Below are 18,302 nucleotides of genomic sequence, written 5' to 3' on the forward strand. Positions count from 1 at the left end.
CTCCTTCCGGGTGCGCGCGGCGCGCGCGGCCCTGTGGGAAGGCACGTCCCTCCCTCTCCCCCCCCCCCCGCGGCCTCCCGAGCTCCCCCGGGGCGCATGCGCAGTGGCTGCCTCCCCTCTTCCTCCCCGGCAGCGCCGGAGCCCCAGCAGCCGGAGCAGCAGCAGCAGCTGATGATGAGGAGCGCGGGGGGGGCGGGGGGGCCCGTTATTTATACCGTTAAAGGGACAGGGCGCTAATTCCGCTCGGCATCGGCGCGGGGGCGGGGGGCCGGTGCCAGGCGCCCCGACTTTCTCCCCCCCACCCCCCAGCCCCGCCGGAGGAGCCCGGGGAGTTTCTTCCTCCCCCCCCTCCCCCCTCCCGCGGCCGTCGGCGGAGGGAGAGCGAACCCGAGAGGCGGCCCCGGCGGGAGGCACCTCGGCGGGGGAGCGGCAGGCAGTTGGGCAGCCCCCACCCCCCGCGCTCCCCTCCTCCCCCTTTATTACCCTTTGTGTGCGTCTCCGCCTGCGCCGCTCCGGGGCCGGCCGGGCGCCGGGGGGCCGCTGAGGTGAGTGCGGGGCGGCGGCGGGGCGGGGGGAGCGGCGGCGGCGGCGGGGCCGCCCGCTTGTTTACCTCGGGGAGGGAGCGGGAGGGGGGGCCCGGCGCTCGGCCGCGCTGGGCCGCGGGCGGCGGGGAGGGGGCGCCGGGCGCCCGTCTGTCACTTTCTGCCCCCTCTCAGCGCCGGGGGCTCCCCCCGCACGGTCCTGCCGGAGCTTTGTTGTCGCCGGGGCGCGGGTGATGCTCCGGCCCCGGCCGCGCTCCTCTCCCCACCGCCCCGGCGGGGGGGATTCTTCAGGCCCGCCCCCCCCCGCCCCCGGGCCGGGTGGGTGATGTCGGCGGGGGCAGCCCTCCGCCGAAGGCGCGGTGCTGTGAGGAAAGTTCGGGGTGGCTCCGGTGGGTGCGGAGCCCCGGCTCGTCCCGAAAGTGTTTACCTCGCCGCAGCAGGGAATTCGGTGGCCGAAATAACGGCAGGGCGCTGGGGAGCCCTCGGGATTTGCTCCCCCGGTTGGGCTCTCTGCGGCGGTTTCAGGCCGTTGTTTGACTTACTAAACCCCCGCCGTCGTTAAGGCCCCGGTCGTACAAAGACCCGCTGGCGAGCTTAACTTCCAGGAATAGTCCAAGAACCGGCCTCCCGAGGAACGTCAATGTTTGCAAGATCGGGATCGGCGTTGCGCGTTTGATAGCAGTACGTGGTTATCGTTGGTGGCTGGCTATATTTGGTCAATGGTTTGCTCAAATATATATATGTCGTGATCTGTTTTTCCATGGCCTTCTGCTGGGAAGGCCGAATGTCTCCGTCCGCGCTTACGATGTTGCTGGCTTGTTAGGTCAGGTAGTGCTGGTAGGCTGGTCTGAGCATTTTTTTTCTACTGATTAAAAGGAAAGTTAACGTGTTAAAATGTCTGAAATGGATTAAAATGTAAGGGGGCAAACTAAATGCCTAACTCAAGGAAATATTGGAAGAAGCCTTCTAGAGATTTGCGAGAATCCAGAAGTAAGAGTTTGGGCATTAATGCCAAGTTGAAATAAGAGTCCACTGCGTAAGTAGGATGTTTATGTTAAAATTGCTGTTGTCTGCTTATTTCTGGAGCTTAATTATGTCCTCCGTAAGTTTAAAAAGACGGTTTGAGTGCTCAGTTTATTAAGTACTGTGGAGCATGCTGAACCATGAAGTAGGCCGTGAGTATGTATTTCAGTGGGGCATCACGGTTAAATGGTGGTCAGCAGGGAGCATGTGTCATCTCTGCCTCGCGCTGGAAGGATACCCACAAGAAAGAGGTCTCCTGAAATGCTTTGGTATCTCCCATTTCTAATTTGTACGTACACGGCTTGTGCGGAGCAGCAATTTTGTGATCAAACTGGAGTTTGAGAAAGCCGTAATTTGATGGGGTGGAAAGAATGAGAGAAAAATATAGTTGGACAGTTACTTAACAATATTATGAAGAAGAATTGAAGGTAGCAGCCATAACTGTAGTTCTTTCTAATAGTTTGCCATTAGTTTTCTGTTAGCTTGTGAAAACAAGATGACTTTGGTTTTAAACATGTGGAAAAATTCAACAGCAATAATTATTGTCAAAATCGGTAGATAGGCGTGTAAAAACCCGTTCTTTAAACGTGTGACTCTCCTTTTAGTTACTTTACTACAGGCAAGAGTTGGACAGTAAAAGCCTGGCCAGGAATAAAGGACACCGTTTTCTTTTTCTTTTTTTTTTTTTTTCATGACAATGCTTCCTTTCTCAACCTTAGATACCATTGATCTACTTTCATCTGTATGTGGAAACCTATAGTGGCTTCAGGATTACACTCCCAATGTATGTAGAGCTGCAGATCTGCCTGCAACTTTCATGGCCTACAGCTGATGAGATGTATTATTTATTATGGGGATTTAACACTTCAATTTCTTTGTGTTATAGTGTTAAAAATAGGTATGATTTGATTTAGTATGATTGCTCAGTAAAATACCCTAACAGAATTCTAAAGCTGGGCAGGATAATTCAGGGGCTTCTCTGACTTTGAATCCTAGAGATAAAATTACTAATAAAACCTTCATTTCCATAGGCTGATTTGGGGGGCCTGGGTAGGGAAGGTCCATCCTAAGGAACCACTGGTGGGGCTGGGATTCCGAGTTGTGCCGGAGGCAGTTCCTGCATTTCTGCAGCGCCTAGCCCAAAGGGGCCTAAGGCTAGTTTGGGGCTTCTGGCTGCTGTCGCAACAACCTTCTAAGAACTGAAAGAATTGAGTCTCTCAACCTGTGTTAAGGAAGACTGTGCGTTATCAACAGCTATAACTAAAGGGCAATACAGTTTTGGTTTGTTTAGGTTTTTTAAGCTCTTTTTGCTGCTATTATGAATAGGTATTTACAGTTGCTAATTGCTTTTAGGAAAACTTTGTACATATTTTTCGATTATTTATCTTTTGAGCCAAAATTAATAATTATTTTCTTGTATTCCAGGTTAGTGGCTTCCCAGACTCTAGGTCAGAGAGATTGTTTTGAGTTAGCAAGGAACCTACCATGGCAAAATGTAGGCTGTGCTAGATGTAAAGATAGTGTTCAGGCCGGACTTCTATTTGTCTTCAACAGTCTTTCCTTGGAGTTTGCTGTCTTACCTTTCTTTGTAGATGAATGTGTTAGTTTCTATTTAGACTAAGTAAGTCGATGTTTGAAGAGAATCTTTATGATGCAATACTTTCAATAATTTAACTTTTCTTCGCTTGCAGTCCTTTTATTTGTCTTTGGCAGTGGAGGGATCGGTCTTTCTCCTTGTTAAAAAGCACTGAAGATCTTGGCATAAGTAACAGTCCACTCAAAAATGGAATGCCTTGGTTTTCAGCTGGGTTATTTAATTTGGTTTGTCAGTAGATTCCCCCCCACCACTCCCCTTTACTCTTATTCGTGGTGATTCCTTGTATGTGGAAGATCAGTAACTTGAATGCAGTCTGTAACTATAAAATTAGTTTCTGAATCAGCAGTGAGTGCTTGTCGTGGATGTTCCTTCTGGAAAGCAGTAGACCAGGTGGGTGCCCATCTGGAGCCCCACTAATGTCAGTGTGTCTTTCTGTGGGCTTAAGAGACCACATGCACAAAGCAGCTTGCAAGAGAAGAATCTCGTCTGTTAATGGCTCGGGACGCAAATTTTGAAAGTGACGGAGCTTCCTTTTCAAAAATGCTTTTAAGACTCTTGAAAAGCAGGGAGTTCTGTTTCTTCTTTTGGGCTTGTTCGGTTGTTGGGGGGCTTGGTTTTGTTTGGTTGTTTTTTGAGGACCCTGTATTGGTTTCTGTTTTATCCCAGTAGAAGTGGGTATCGAAGTTACCGTTGATTTCAACAACAAAAAGATACCGGCTATGTTTTTGAATGCTCTTATGTCATTAAGGATCTGCTTATTATTTTTAAGAGTTATTTGAATGTTTGAAACCACAGGCTTTCACTGGCTTTTCTTTGTAATTATTTTTGGAACTATTAGGTGGAATAATACTGCTCAGTTTCAAATAGGCCTGCACAGGAACCAAGGCCTGTATTAGGAATAAAATTTTGGAAGAGCACTGGAGACAGATAAAAATTAAAGCATCCTGAAAGCTAGGTAACTAGAGTTAAACCAAATGGGATGCTAATAAAAAGCAGCAGTTAAATTAAAAAGTGCTGGCTCCTTTCCTCTCTTTAAATTCCAAGTTCTTTATTATAGCAAAACCTATTTTTTTTTTGATGAATCGCTTAGAAAGGAGTTCAGACTTTGCACTGTTTTTAAATCGAGGTAAAATTTGTCAAAACCACTTAGACTACAGCATTATAAAGTGTATGAGTACATATGCATATGTTTAGCTACATACACGAATGCACATGTGTATATACAAATGAGTATATAAAAGAAGTGTAAAAGATAGATACTTTAAAACAGTACTTACAAGTTAAAATTAAAGCGACTGTGTGGCTCCAAGATCTGTATTTCGAGCCTTTTACCTCTAAGTTGTTGTTTTGATCTGGCACATGGCAGCAGGAATCAGTCATTACCATGAGGTGGCTATTCATAGACCTTTGTGAAATGAGTTGATCATCTCAGTTTATCTGCAGCTTGACAGGTGTTCCCATCACAAAAATCTCCATTACCTCCTCTCCTCCCGGAGGGAATGACTAAGGAACAAATCGTGGAGAGTGGCTTTGAGTGCTGGTTCATTGGGTTGGAGCTGAGGAACATTGCAGAGAGCAATCCAGAGAGATGGAGATGCACGAGATACATTTGTCACTTTGTTGTTTGTTTGGGGTTTTTTGTGTTTGTTTTATTTTTTTCTGAAATCTTCTGTTTCAGGAGCTTTAAATCTACTTAAAAAATGAAATGGTAAAATGTCTGGAAATTCTTTTTGAGGTTTCTACTAACTTTCTTTATCAAAGAAAGAATAAAGGATTTCATTTATTACTCTGGTTAAATTCTTCAAAGTGCTGTTTTCTTTTTTTTTTTTTATTTCTTCTACAGGAAATATTTTAAAACAAAGTAGTAAGCAAATAGTATTTTAAAAATTCTTATCTTGTCACAATATCTGGTAGCCAAGACCTATAGAAGCAAGATGTTGATTACATTATTCCTATATGTGGTAAAATTGAAGCCCAGTATTAAAAAAATATATATGTTCTCATAACTTTTGTTTAGTCTACATTTTCAGTGACATTAAATCCAAAATTATTTTGGTGACTTACTGAAGGAGGAGTAATCTGAAATGTAAATAGCATCTTAAATATTAGGGCCCTTGGTTTGCAGCATCAGTAGCATGGCCTTGCTAAGAAAAATTCCCAAGTGAGGGAACCAGAACAGTTGTCAATTGTTTGCACAACAAATCCTGTTGGATCAAATGGTGATATTCTCAACGTTTAGATAAAGAGAGGCTTGCAATAATGTTGCCTTGTACCCTGCTGCCAAAGGAAACAAATGCAGTCTGAGTTAGGAGAAAAGTAAATTCGGCCAAATAAAAGGTAGGCCTACATATCATAAATATAGAGAGCCTAATTTTTCCATTCATACTGCCTAGTGTTTCAAAAACATGTAAATTAAATTTCAGTTTGCCAATTCTAGACTTTATTTTTAAGCTCTGGTAGGTCATTGCCAACACGTTATTTAGGGTTATTGGTTGTGACAAACTAAACTCCTTATAAAAACATGTAAAATATTTGGGGTTGTCTCATTCCTTTGAGCTCGTACCTGTGTATCTCATGTATATGTCTTATACATTTATGTATGCACATGCACACACATTTATACACACATGTGCGCATGCATATATATGCAAATATACGATTAGCCCCACTAGAATGAGTACAAATTTCACATGTTGTGGTAGGACTCAAGCTGGAGCATTGATGATAACAAACAGCTGGCACTGGCTTTATATTTTGACTGTGTTCGCCCCTAATATATATTTTAAATTTATTTAATCTTTTAAGAGTGATGCAATGAAGACTTATGCATGCATTTAATTTTTTTATATAAGCATACTGTTGACTTAAGATGGTAAATTTTATTTCTTTTTTAAGTATGTAGAAGACAAGCACAAAAAAAAGCTTTTGCTGGATCCTCTCATCCAACCCCTAAATGAGAGGAAGAATCTCTTAGTATCTGCTATTTTTGGAAGAAAACACTGCGAAAGTGGACAAATGACATCATTGATTAAAGAAACAAAGTAGTCAGAAATCTGTAGCGAGCTGATTTTTTTTAGAACAGAACTTCCTTTTGCCTTTTATGGGCTTGGGGGCAGAAGGGGGGATATGCTGTCCCCTCGTAATCTTTATGGGGAAGAAGCTCGGCTAAAGCGAGTTATGAGAAGGATCAGATTTAAGAGGTAAACATGTTGGTATAAATCGGTGATGCAACATGTTTTTGTAATGTTGTTCTTGAGCATGGCTACTTGAAATGTGAATTGATATTATAAGATCTGCTGGTATTTCAAAGTTCAATAACTTCTTGATGCATTTTTGAAGTCTTAAGAGAAAAAGCCTTTGGAAAATATCGTTCTGTTTTGCATCCATTTGTTTTAAAGTTTTCTGGCTTTTAATTTTTCTTGAAGGATCAGACCGTGTTTCTCAAGGATATAGCCCCCTTTGAAAACTTAAAGTCATTTTCCTCAGAAGACTCTCATTCGTACTATCTTAGGAAAGGTTAGGCTTTTTTAAGATACTCTTTCAAAATACTTTTCCTCCTTTAACATTTTGTCACACAGGAGTTCTTGCCGAAGGGATTCTTGGCCATTTTAGAAACTGTAATCTAGTTAAAAGGTTTGTTTATGCTTCCCATCTCTGTTCTGCTGATGGTATTAGAGTGCGGGCCAGAGCCAGGCAGCTAACTGTTTATAGCAGTCAAACTTCAATTAAAGCTGCAGCCTTCAGTTTACTAAATATCAATATGTTCATGGCAGCTGCAAATAATTGCAGAAAGGATGAAAGTAGAGCGGTGGCCTATGATTTCTCTCGTTCTCAGTAAATTCTTTTTCACTTGTTGTTCTTCTCATATTTAGAATCCTGCATGCACTTTCAGATTCAGAAATGCTTTGCACTTTGAAAGAAGCTGTCTATGAAAGGCAGAGATCTATATTTGGTACTGTATCTTTTCAAGGCAAAACATCCATTGATTTTGATGGAAGTTTTGTCCTAAATAATAAGGGCTGTAGAGTGCGTTCCTCTGTATCGGAGCAGGTATCAAAATTTTTCTGCCACAGCTGTTGCATAGGCTGTTGTCCAAATTCAAAGTACCATTGACTTTTCTCTACTAAGATGATTTAAATGTTGAGGGCTGTGGAGTCCCACCTTCTCTGGGTAGCAAGAATGTGCTATATTTAGTGGACAATAACTCAAGAATTTGTGCGTTTAAAAAAAAATGCGAACTAATAACATGGATTTCACTTAATACTTTAAACTTCAGGCTGATGCTTGGGTTTAAGGCTTATGTATTTAAAAAAATGTGAATTGTTGGAGCCTTCTAAAACACATGTAGCTTGCCTTCAAGTGTGCCTTGGTGTTATTACTTAATAAAGCACGTATGTGTCTGTAGGCCATCTGAACTGAAGAAGCAAACCGTATCTGGCCTGTAGGCTATTGGTTCCTCACCTCTGTTTTAAAATTAGTAAAATCATTTGCAGCGTGATTCATTTCTAAAAATTACTTGTCCATCTGTGCAGAGCGTACTAGCTATAAAGTTGCAGTGCTCACTGTGGTAGTGTTGATGTTTGTTTTTTCTGAAAGTTGCGTTACTCTTGTAACATCTTTGTTGTATCATACTTTGGCCAAGTTATTATTCTTTGATAAATAGGTTTGTATTAGGCATGTAATTTAGGGTGTTACAATATTGCTGTGTAAGGTGATTTTAATTTTTTGGAATATCAATAAAATATTTGTACTCTTGTTATTAAAAATCTAGATAGGAAATCTTTACACTAAGGAAAAAAAATAGAGGGTCTATTCTGTTTTCAGTGATGTCAGTGCTAAAATATTTATTAACTTCCTTGGGTGCTGGATCAAGCCCTAAACCTGAATTTTTCATGAGTTCTAACTTCACAAAGGTATTGGGGAATGAGCAGTCCGAACCATGTAATGATCCCAAAAGCTGGTCATTAGGCAGCTTCTTAATCAGCTGGTATGTGGATTCCTGGTGGATCACCTTACATATTTAGCTTTCTTCCTGTGCTTGTGGGTTTTGCTGGTCTTTTTCCCATGCTCCTTTTCTTAAAAACTTCACAGTTATGAATCAGTCTTAATCATTTCTTGTAAATCAAGTCATTATCTGATGTACGAGTTCTGCTAAGAATCTGCAGACACATGGTGAGGTAGAACTTAATGAGCATATCCCTGGAACTGAAAAATAAACAGCAAATTAAAAGATAATAATTTCTAAGTCTTTTTTTATGTAAAAGGAACTTATAAATACTTTATGCCAGTAAAGGTACTCCTGTGCATAGGAACTACATTGTTTTTCTTAAATAATAACTGTCAGAGCAATAACTGTTGTTTTGTGAGGGAATGAATATATAAACTTTGTAGAACCTGTTTTTACAATTTTTTCTTTTCTTTGAAAACAGTAAATCGACTTTCTCCAAATACTGATCTATGCTGAATAAAAATAAGTTTAACTTTATTCAGGTTTTTTTGAAGCTGCGGGTTTGATGCAACAACCTGAGACACACTTACCCCATAGTGGAACTGTTGGAAGTATATTAATCTGATTTTTAATATTATTTCATTTAACAAAACAGTAAAAAAAGTGTTAATATTCAGCTTTTGCTAATTATTGCAAATAATTATAATACTTTGTGTGCACTGGGATTTATTTGTAGTATCTGTATGTCTAGAATGTTTCTGAACTTCTATTATAGAAAAAACAAAATACTTTTTAGTTTCTGTTTTGGTAGATAGTAGTCAAAAGTCATGTGTAATATATGAAAATGTTCAGCATGATGGTGGTGAATGTAAACTTACTCATTGCTGACGACTGGTGAACCTTAAATTGAAGATCTCTTAAAGCATTTCCAGTTACAGTTGTGTTGAAAGCAAGCTCTTCGTAGAGACTTCTATTTAATGTCCTAATGTAGGGTCGGAAAAAATGCAGGGTCATGTATACTAGAGGTTTCCACAGGCAGGTGGTATTTTAGGATTAGGTTATATGAATCTGTATGTTCATCAAACTTGCAAATCATAACTACTTTTTTAATGTCTGCGTTAATCCTGTCCAGTGTAATCCGTCATTGTTCTGTCCTCAATTTGCATAGACTCTCCTGTTGTTTACTTTTGCTTTACTCACATACCTTATTTTGCCCTAATAGAAATACCGAAGAACTTACTAACTGTTAGCTGGTCGAAGAAGTAATGTTTGATGCTCAACTTGGTGGCGTTTTTCTGCTGTGTCAGTAGCGCAGTGAGTTTGGAACGCCACAAATAAACTTGAGACTTCAGAGGATGCATCACTAGGTAGAAATATATATTTTTTTTTTTTGCAAACAAAAGGATGGTGAAGCCTGCTTCACTGGAGAGGCAACTTCTCTGAAGCTGCAAGGTGCTGCCTGTGGATAAGTCTTCCTGCTAGTCACTGTGGTATTTGACATTAGGTACCCTTATTTTAAGGGAGGATGGTGTTCTGCTCTCTATAAGAGAAGAGAGGGTTATAACTGAAAGCTTCTGTGGAGGCCTTGTGGTGTGGGAGTAGGAAGGAAGCGAGTAGTGAGACGTTAGGAAGTAGCAGGCTTTGGGGAGAGGGGTTGGTGGTCAGGAGCAGAGCAGCGTAGCGGGGGCGTGAATGGCAACAGGGAGAGAAGGGGGATGCGGCGGGGAGGGAAGTGGATAGAGGCAAAGCAAGCATTTGGAGAAGAGTTGAAGGCTGAGGGGGTTGGTGTGGAGGTAATAAGGGCTGTAACAAAAACTGGGAGGCGTGTGGGGAACAGGGGCCATGTGGCTGTGCATAAAAGTATTTGCCATGGCAGGGGGAAGGAGATCCAGTAACGGACAGTGATGGGAAGGGGACTATTTATGGGAAAAAAGCTGGTAGCCTTACCGAGGACACGAGTGTGAAACCCCATGGCTTATATTTTCACAGACAGTATCAACTAGAAAATGCTGCTTAATCACAGTCTTTACAGACAACAGAGTCTCAGGATGATTTGAAAAGGGAAATAAATCGGCATCCGACTACTATCAGGCATATAAATAATTTCATAATGTTGTCACTGTTGCTGCCTAGACTTGGAAGAGCTTAAAGCTGTTACAGTCTAGATCATCAGGCATATTTGGACACCAAGCCCCACTGTTTTTGAATGATAACTGGTATCAGTAGAAAAGAAGTGCTGAAATATCTTTGAGGACTTTGGCCTGGATGTTTAGGTTTCCACAAGTTAAGTCTCTAGGCAACTAAATACATGACTCGAGTTCAGCTTTTTCTTCTTTGTCCTACTTCAGTTCTGTCTTGTGGCTGCAAACTCCACGTCTTGGTTGGAGGAAAGCATCGGAGAATTCTGCCGTTGCCGTAGCATAAACAGCTCTCTGACAAAGACCTACATGTTTAAGTTTTTGTTAGGAAAAGCATCTCGTCATTATATTCTGAAAAGGGTGACTGAAATGCTCAGCATGCCTTCTCTGGCTCGCCATTATTTTGTTTACTTTGACTATATTCTTTCTTACTTGTCTCTTGAGTAAACAATTCTAATCCACTGCTGTACGTGCAAGTCATTTTTGTTATTTATTTCTGAACCTTCCTATTTTTTGTGCATCTTTTTGACATCAGATGACCAGAAGTAAAGACAGTATTCCTAGTGAGGGGAAACCACTGATTTATATGGATTATTCTAATCCAACATCATGCAAGCAAAATCAAAAAATAGTTTGACTACCTAATGATTCAGAAATGCAGAAGTGTTGCCAAAAATTTTAGCATTTGTTAGCTTTACACTGGAGCAAATGCATTCTGGTAGAGATTTTAACTTCATTGTTTTAACTCTTATCTTCAGAGTTTTAAGGCTATGAATTTATTCCACAAACAGAAGCGTATGTTTTACAATTAATAGAAATATGAAAATTATTTTTTAAATTGCTTGAATCTTCCTTTTTGGATAAATATTTCTAGATTTATATATACAGGGACAAACATTCTTCCATTGAATACAGCCAGAAAAGTTTTCTTTATTGAACAGGAGCTTTAATATGATTTAGCATTTTCTAGTTTGAGATAATGGTCTGAAGTATGGCTTGTGCCATAGGAAATAAATTCAGTATACCTTAGTGAGGAAAGGAGTATCTCTTGAATAACATCAGTTTATGTGTATTTTGAGTGCTTAAGTATTTAAACAGAAATAGGAACAAATTTTTTTGAGGAACCTGAGCAGAAGTAGGAACCAGATGTGTTGATTTTGTAAGCATTAAACAGTCTGCATTTTAAGAATTACTCTCTGATCCCTTTGAATTCAATGACTGACTAAATAATTTTATGTGCCTCTTCTGGACGGTGGTTTTCCGTGTATTTGTCAATCATAACTGGAGCCTTGGTATTACTGTAATACAGAATAATAGTAATAATGAGGGAATTTTTTTTTTCATTGACTTCTATGAAAATTATTTTGGACCTCATACAGGGGGATGATTTTACATAGTTCAATAAAGAATAAAAAAAGAAAAGTGATAATTTAGGATGAACAGTAGAAGAGACTTCTTATAATGAGAGAAACTTGATTTCTAAATTTAATTTCTATTGGATAGCTTAATTCGAATTGCTGATACTATTCTATGTTAGCTTCTTAGCTTGGCTACAAGGGAATATCTTTGCGCTTACAAGAAATGAACTTAATTTTTTAATTCCTTTTTTTTCCTGTTTAAGACTAAAAAAAAAACCAAACCCCAACAAACCCCAAACCTGTCCCAAAATACTTAAATATATTTTTTCTCTAAACTACAACAGCTGTACAATATTGTTTTAAATAAATATTCTGATACAGTTCTGCCAAAACCAAGAAAAAGTGATTTGTTCAATCAGCTGAAATAGTTATCTGCAAAGTAGCAATGAGTTACTTATGCATTTTCCCCATGATTCAGCATTTGATGAATAGTATGTTAATAAATAATTGCTTTAAGTTAGAAAACCAGATTTGAGAGGATTTGTGGTTTTTATTTAGATTTTCTGTAGTAGTACACAGGTCAATTGACTGTTTGACTTCAGACAGATTGGGGGGGAATCTACCAAAGGGAAAATGCCTGTTCTGCATATAGAAGTATAAACACATGCTCAGCAACTGGATTAATCTCTGATAATCTTTCTTGTTAGATGTTTTTCTCGCTGTTATAAAACACAAAATTTTAAAATCAAACTTAATTGTTTCAGATAAAAGTGAGGAAAAGAATAAATTTCTGCAACATTACGGTATGAAGTATTAACTGGGAAATACATGGAGATGTTAAATGTGCTGGCCTCATTTTCATTTATAGCCAGGGAGCTTTACATGACTTTTACCATTACTTTTTACTTTAAAATAAAGTAGTATGCCTTTTCTACATAGAAAAGTAACAGTCATACGTTGTCATCTATTAATTTTTTTTAAATTTTTTGTGTGTGTGTGTTAAGTACTGAGATTTGGTGCTACCATTACAATATTAAGTGTTAATAACGTGTGTTTGGTAAGAAAACTTTAAAATAATGTCTGGACAGAACATGTGTGTTTCTGTAGAGAAGATAGTTGCTCTCCTAAATTTGAATAGCATGTGTTTTGTGTGCGCATTTATGTGGCTTTTTTTTGAGGCTACCTTGTTTGATGGTATTATCTCGTAGGCATTGATTCCCTTTGAGATGGATGGGAATTGTACCTCTCTGAGAGGTGAGCTTATGTCTAGCAGTGGAGTGCAACATATTTTTCTCTGTGCCATGGAAAAAGGAGTTTATGACTTGGGCAAAACACTTTCCCCATTTCTGTAGAGACTTGTGTGTTTAGTGTCCAAAAACTTTTTCATAAATACAGCTATAGAATACCTAAGGCTATTCAATTCATCTTTTCAAGGGCAAAGGATTTTTTCTTTTCTTTCTTTTTTGATTAAATTTTTTGAGAAAGGGAGCTGTCAGAACTAACTTTATAGTTTTTCCTTTGTTGAATTGACACTCTATAAAATTTTATTTTAGCAGATTTGATACAAGAAGGAAGAAAACGATAGACTACAAGTAGGGCACAGAAGAAACTTGTAGGTTATTAAATCTTTTCAAGGAGAAAAGGAAGTAGTTCAGTGTGCTCACAGAGGTTCCTGTGTCAGCATTTGAGAAGCCTGGAAGAGCTTATCTTCAGCCAACAGTAGGTAACGAAGGACAGGATGTGAAGGGAACACTGAACTACCATCGTGAAGGAAATTTGAGATATTAGACTGTTTCAAAACTGGTTTTGCTTTAGATGTCGTCTTGCTCTGCAGTTCTTGAGCTACAGTGTGAGAGAGTTTTGAGCACACAAATTAAAAAGTGAATGCTAATGGCTTGAAATAGACATTTTTAATAGGCTTTTTGCTTTTTTGTTTGAAGTGAATTTATCATTAAGGAGAAATGATAGCAACACAACAGATAAATTGCAGCAATTTAACACTTCATGCACCTGTTTGGTTTTGGGGGGTGTTTTTCCTCTCCATACTGCTATCCACAGCTGTGTACATTTTACTGAGAATTGGCCCCTCTCTTGAGGGCATGGGCAGTAGTAATAGAATTAGTTACGGGTCATTTGGCCAAAGGGTTCATGTCATACTCTGTCAGCTCAGTGCTCTCTGGCAGGTGAGCTGGGTATTTAGGCATGTGTATTGCTCCACCTGTGACACTGCTGTTCTTCTCTGCACCCCACTGAGATTTCTTAGCTGGATTTTACTTTGTCTCCAGCAGTGAATTTGTCAAAAGGACATCAACATTTTTTTAAAACAAAAAATATTAGCTGTCGTCCCAACCCTGTGAATTGGTAATGCTTCTGGAACGTACACTAGAGAACGTGGGGTGTGTACGTATTGAAGAGTGGAGCAGGTGGAGCCAGGTAGGCTGTGCCGAAGCTATCAAGTCTGTGAGATCAGTCATGTTCTTGCCAGTTGAGACTTGTGTTAGACTTGTATGTATCGTGAGCATTATCCTTTACTTGGATGCCATTCTCACAGAAGATTGCTTGTTATTTTAGGTGCATGGGATTGGCCTGGCTAGGTGCTTGATTGATACTGACCCTTTCTGATAATGAGGGTCAGTATCGGCGTATAATAATGCTACAGAATATGCCTATGCAAAGACTTACGCAAGTATGAACTTGTATGGAGCCTGCGCAGAGCTTAATACCTTGGCAGTGCTGTCTGTAACCCAGATGTGTATAGCTGTATCCTGCAGTTGCACTTTATTGTTGCTAACTTTCTGAAGTCGTAACTGCTGTACCCAGCCTGTGAATTATCACACTGTAAGAGATTGTTTGTCTTCCTTAAGCCCTCTTGCATGAGTGTTTGCCATCACCTTTTTTAAGCTAAGGTACAGCTGATTCAATTCCGTTCTTCACTTCTGCCTTTTTCCAGCCAGTGCCAAACCCCGTTTGAGGCTGAACTGTTGTTTCAGCAGGTTACAACCAGAGATTTTGTGAGAATTACGGACAGCTTTCCACCAGCCCCTTCTGACTTCTAGGAGGCACTGGCTCCTCTCAGAGGGGAGTTTTTACAGCAGGCTGGAGAACTCTGTTAAGCAGCTACTGTAGTTTCTGTAGCTGGCTTCTGATGCAGGGCAGTTGGAATGGGATGAAATCATACAGATATGAATACTTGAGAACTTCTGTAAAGTCAGTCAGTCATACGTGGAACTTTTCTGAGAGTATGCCACTTGTCCTTTGTCTAGCCAGGGAAATAAGAAATACTGCAACAGCCTGAAAGCAGGTGAATGTTATCTGGACTGCAGTAGTTTGGGAATCAGACCTTATGTTTTGGGAACTTGTCATTTCTGCAGTCATGGAGATGCTCATTAACTATGTCACATTCAATACACAGTTTATTGAGCAGTTTACTGACAAATGACAAATAGAACAGATGTATCTTGAGTGATAACTGTTTTTGGAGAGGATGGTCTTCCCAGGGTTAATTGTGTTCATGTCTGTTCATGAAATTTCCCTTGTGAAGGTTAGTCTGGTACCACAGGTCTTGGTTAGCCATATTAACTCTCATCCAGTAACAAATATAACAAGGTTGCGTTGGCAAAGTGTACAACTACACACAGCTGGGAAGACCTACCGTTGATTTATTTAGGTGATGGTAGGCCTATACTTCCTGAACAATGTGATTTTTAAGAGGAATATTCCAGTATTGTTTCAGAAGATTTTGCCCACTTTAGACTTACGTGACTACCACAGAGTTCCTGGTATGGCCATGCTTTAATTACAAACCTAGCAGTTACAGGATGATGTGCATTTCATAATTCAAGATAAAAACCTGCCGTTTGAATGCTGTGAAGCCAGTGTGATCTATGTTGCTGTGTCATGCTGTACTCTGCACCACAGAAAGTGTATGTGTAATTGTTTTAATCAGAAGGGGACAGAAGATGCTGCTGTACGCAGGCACATTTCAAACGGGTGCAACTGTCCAAGTACGGGATAAGTCCAGTGAGCAAGGAACTCTGCTTTATGTTAGGGTCTTTGCCTTGCGTGAAGATCTAGAAGGAGAAAAGCCAGTGTGGTGATAAGGAGCATGTGCTGTTCTCTTGTATAGCCTTTGGTTTATTTTTTTTATGTGCTGGTATTACAAACCCTTAGACCTTTCAGTAATGACATGAGAAGTTTGGGTGCATTTCCTGATTCTTCTTACAAAACTTAAAATGGCATTGTATTTTCCAAAAAGCCAATTAAAATATAACAGAGCATTAAAGTAACCAAAAATACACAGAAAAGTATTCCAGTTTCTTGTCCACTGGTAAGTTCATAGTTAGAACAGTGTAGTAAAACAAAAATGGATGTAAAATTGTGCCCTTGGAGAAATTGTACAAGGAGTCTAGAATAGTGACTCTTTCTGCACTGAGACTTCCACTAGATTTATATATTCTATACTTTCCTAGCACAGATAAAAGTGCCCAGATCAATGATATAATCTACTAATTTAGACCTTAGTTTCTGTTTTTGAGTAAGTGATATCTTAAATTTTTGCCGTAGGTGTTTGGGAGCATCTTGTGAAGGAACATTTGTCCTATGACCATTTTGGATTATAAAACCAGAATAAATATGGGAGAGCATACCGAATTTATAAAATATCGATCTGAGCGGAACAAAAGGATTCTTTTTATCTCCTAACTGAAAAATACTCTGATTCTTCCCCACCCCCCAACAGAAGGAATACATGAACAAAGAATTCAACTGAACTGAGACACCAACAGAAGCAGAAAAGGTGAAAAGCCACAACCAGTGAGGGAAGATGAAAAGGAGGGTCATAAATGATTTGTGGTGTGGTACACAGGTTGTTAATGCTGTTAATGATTGAACTGTTTATTGGGGACTACAAAGGGTTAGTAAACTACTCTGCTCAGGAATTTCACTGAATCTGACAGAAATGAGCAAAAGTAAGGTTAGCAGGATGCTGAACTAGGACTCAGAGGTTTGCTACCAGAAGTCATTCTCCCTGCTGAAGCTCCCTAAGCCTGGCGAGGCTGCCCAGGGCAGGGAGCCCGAACACAGACGGCTTCAGGGTCCTTCTTCCCTTAATTCAGTGACTGGATGTATTCAGACGAACTGAGACGCTCCTCTGATGCTAATAACTATATAGTGCTATTAAGTTACCAGAGTGATAGAGTTACAAGGAGTGTGGAAGTTTACAGAAATATGCAGTAATACTTGCTAGACCTGTAAATCTAGTTTGGGGGTTGGGTTTTTTTTGGTTTTTGTTTTCTAGGGTTTTTTAATAAATGCAAACTCCCTAAAATCAACTGGTAGTTACATATTTGTTATTTGCCCTTGCTTTGAGTCCATCTTAGTTGCTACAGAGAAGATCAGGAAAATAGTGTTACTAATACCTTTGCAATAAAGGACATCCAACTTGTTACTTATAAGATCCCTTATAACTGTAATGTTATAGTTTAAAAACTGGAAGTCACTTCCCATGTTTTACCCCATCGTAGTAAAGATTACAGCTTCCACTTACTCAGCTGCAGCTCTGGCTGCTTCTCTTCTGCTTGTTCTTTAGGCTCACTGACTCACATTCTTGGGTTGTGTCCCCACGGGTGGTGACCTTAAAGAGGACTCGGAGGAGTACTGTGACTTGTTCTGTGTTTTGTTTTGCTATTCCAGTCTGAAATCATGTTGCTCATCTTCATAAACCTATCATGCAGAATCTGATCATGAGGTCTATATTTAGAAATGAAGGAGGAACCTTTCAAACTCCCTGTAGTAGGCATGGGAAGAGGAGGAATATCCAGACTTGTCATTTCCGCACAGAAGAGGCTCTTCAGTTTCTAAACACACTTCTGGTGTTGTACAGCAGTATGATCAGCCTGTACCTGCGTTCGTGTTTTAAGTAAGCAAATGTATGTTTCTGATGTTTGTCCCGAAGTCATAGACTCATCTTTACTCTTAATAGCTCTTAGCCATGTTATTCTCAATGTTGGCTGTAGAGTAGACAATTGGAGTTCAGCTGATTCGTATAGATCATGCAAAATGGTGAAAAGGTGCATTTAAGCAGTGCTAGTTTTCGGCATTAGAAGATTAGGGGAATAATGAGCAGATAGGAGAGCTGGAACATCTTAGCCGTTGTAGGAATACTTTAACATATCAAATTACACAGACACCCCACCCCATGCCCATTTGTACGAAAATCGTTAATCCAAACCACGTGTTTGTATATGCTTTTATTTTACCTATCGATGATACGAAGTCTGGGGCAAAACGTGTCTGTGAGTAAAACTATTGGCATATTCTAAATGGGAATTCAACCACAAGCGATGTATCAAGTTAGCACAATTTACATTAATTAGCAAAATTCATCAGCTGCCAATCAAACTACTCTGAGCTCCAGTTTTGGCTGTAAGTTTATGCTTACTGGGGCTAACCTGAGTGTAGTAACTCAAGTGAAGTAACTGTTAGCTGCTCACTGTTGCAGTAATTTGAGCTGACTCGTGCTGTGAAGGTGAGCGATTGCTTGCAAGGAAGCTCCCGACGCTTGGAAGTTGTTCCTGCGGCAAACTGTGACAGTATTTGGTATGCATGTTCTCTGCTCTTGGCGTGTTATCTTCTGGGGCTGCTTTGCTCCTTCGTAATATAACGTGCAGTGTAGTAAATACAGAAGTGTAATAATAC

At 40.1% G+C, this 18,302-nt stretch overlaps 1 protein-coding gene across 12 annotated transcripts in view; it reads left to right on the top strand.

Annotated features, from left to right (window-relative positions):
* Positions 1 to 98: 98 nt before the first annotated feature.
* The window catches only part of MBD5 (methyl-CpG binding domain protein 5), a 171,709-nt gene continuing 153,505 nt past the window's right edge, over positions 99 to 18,302 (top strand). For 11 of the 12 annotated variants that reach the window (XR_012777168.1, XR_012777167.1, XM_075512225.1 and 8 more), the window contains exon 1: positions 99 to 545. The gene's annotated coding sequence lies outside the window, so the exon portion shown is untranslated. Of the gene's footprint in view, positions 546 to 1,000; positions 1,224 to 18,302 lie in introns of those variants that run through there. The other variant, XM_075512228.1, reaches the window with a different exon arrangement.

The sequence above is a fragment of the Mycteria americana genome, chromosome 9 (genome assembly GCF_035582795.1).
Source record: "Mycteria americana isolate JAX WOST 10 ecotype Jacksonville Zoo and Gardens chromosome 9, USCA_MyAme_1.0, whole genome shotgun sequence".
NCBI lineage: Eukaryota > Metazoa > Chordata > Aves > Ciconiiformes > Ciconiidae > Mycteria > Mycteria americana.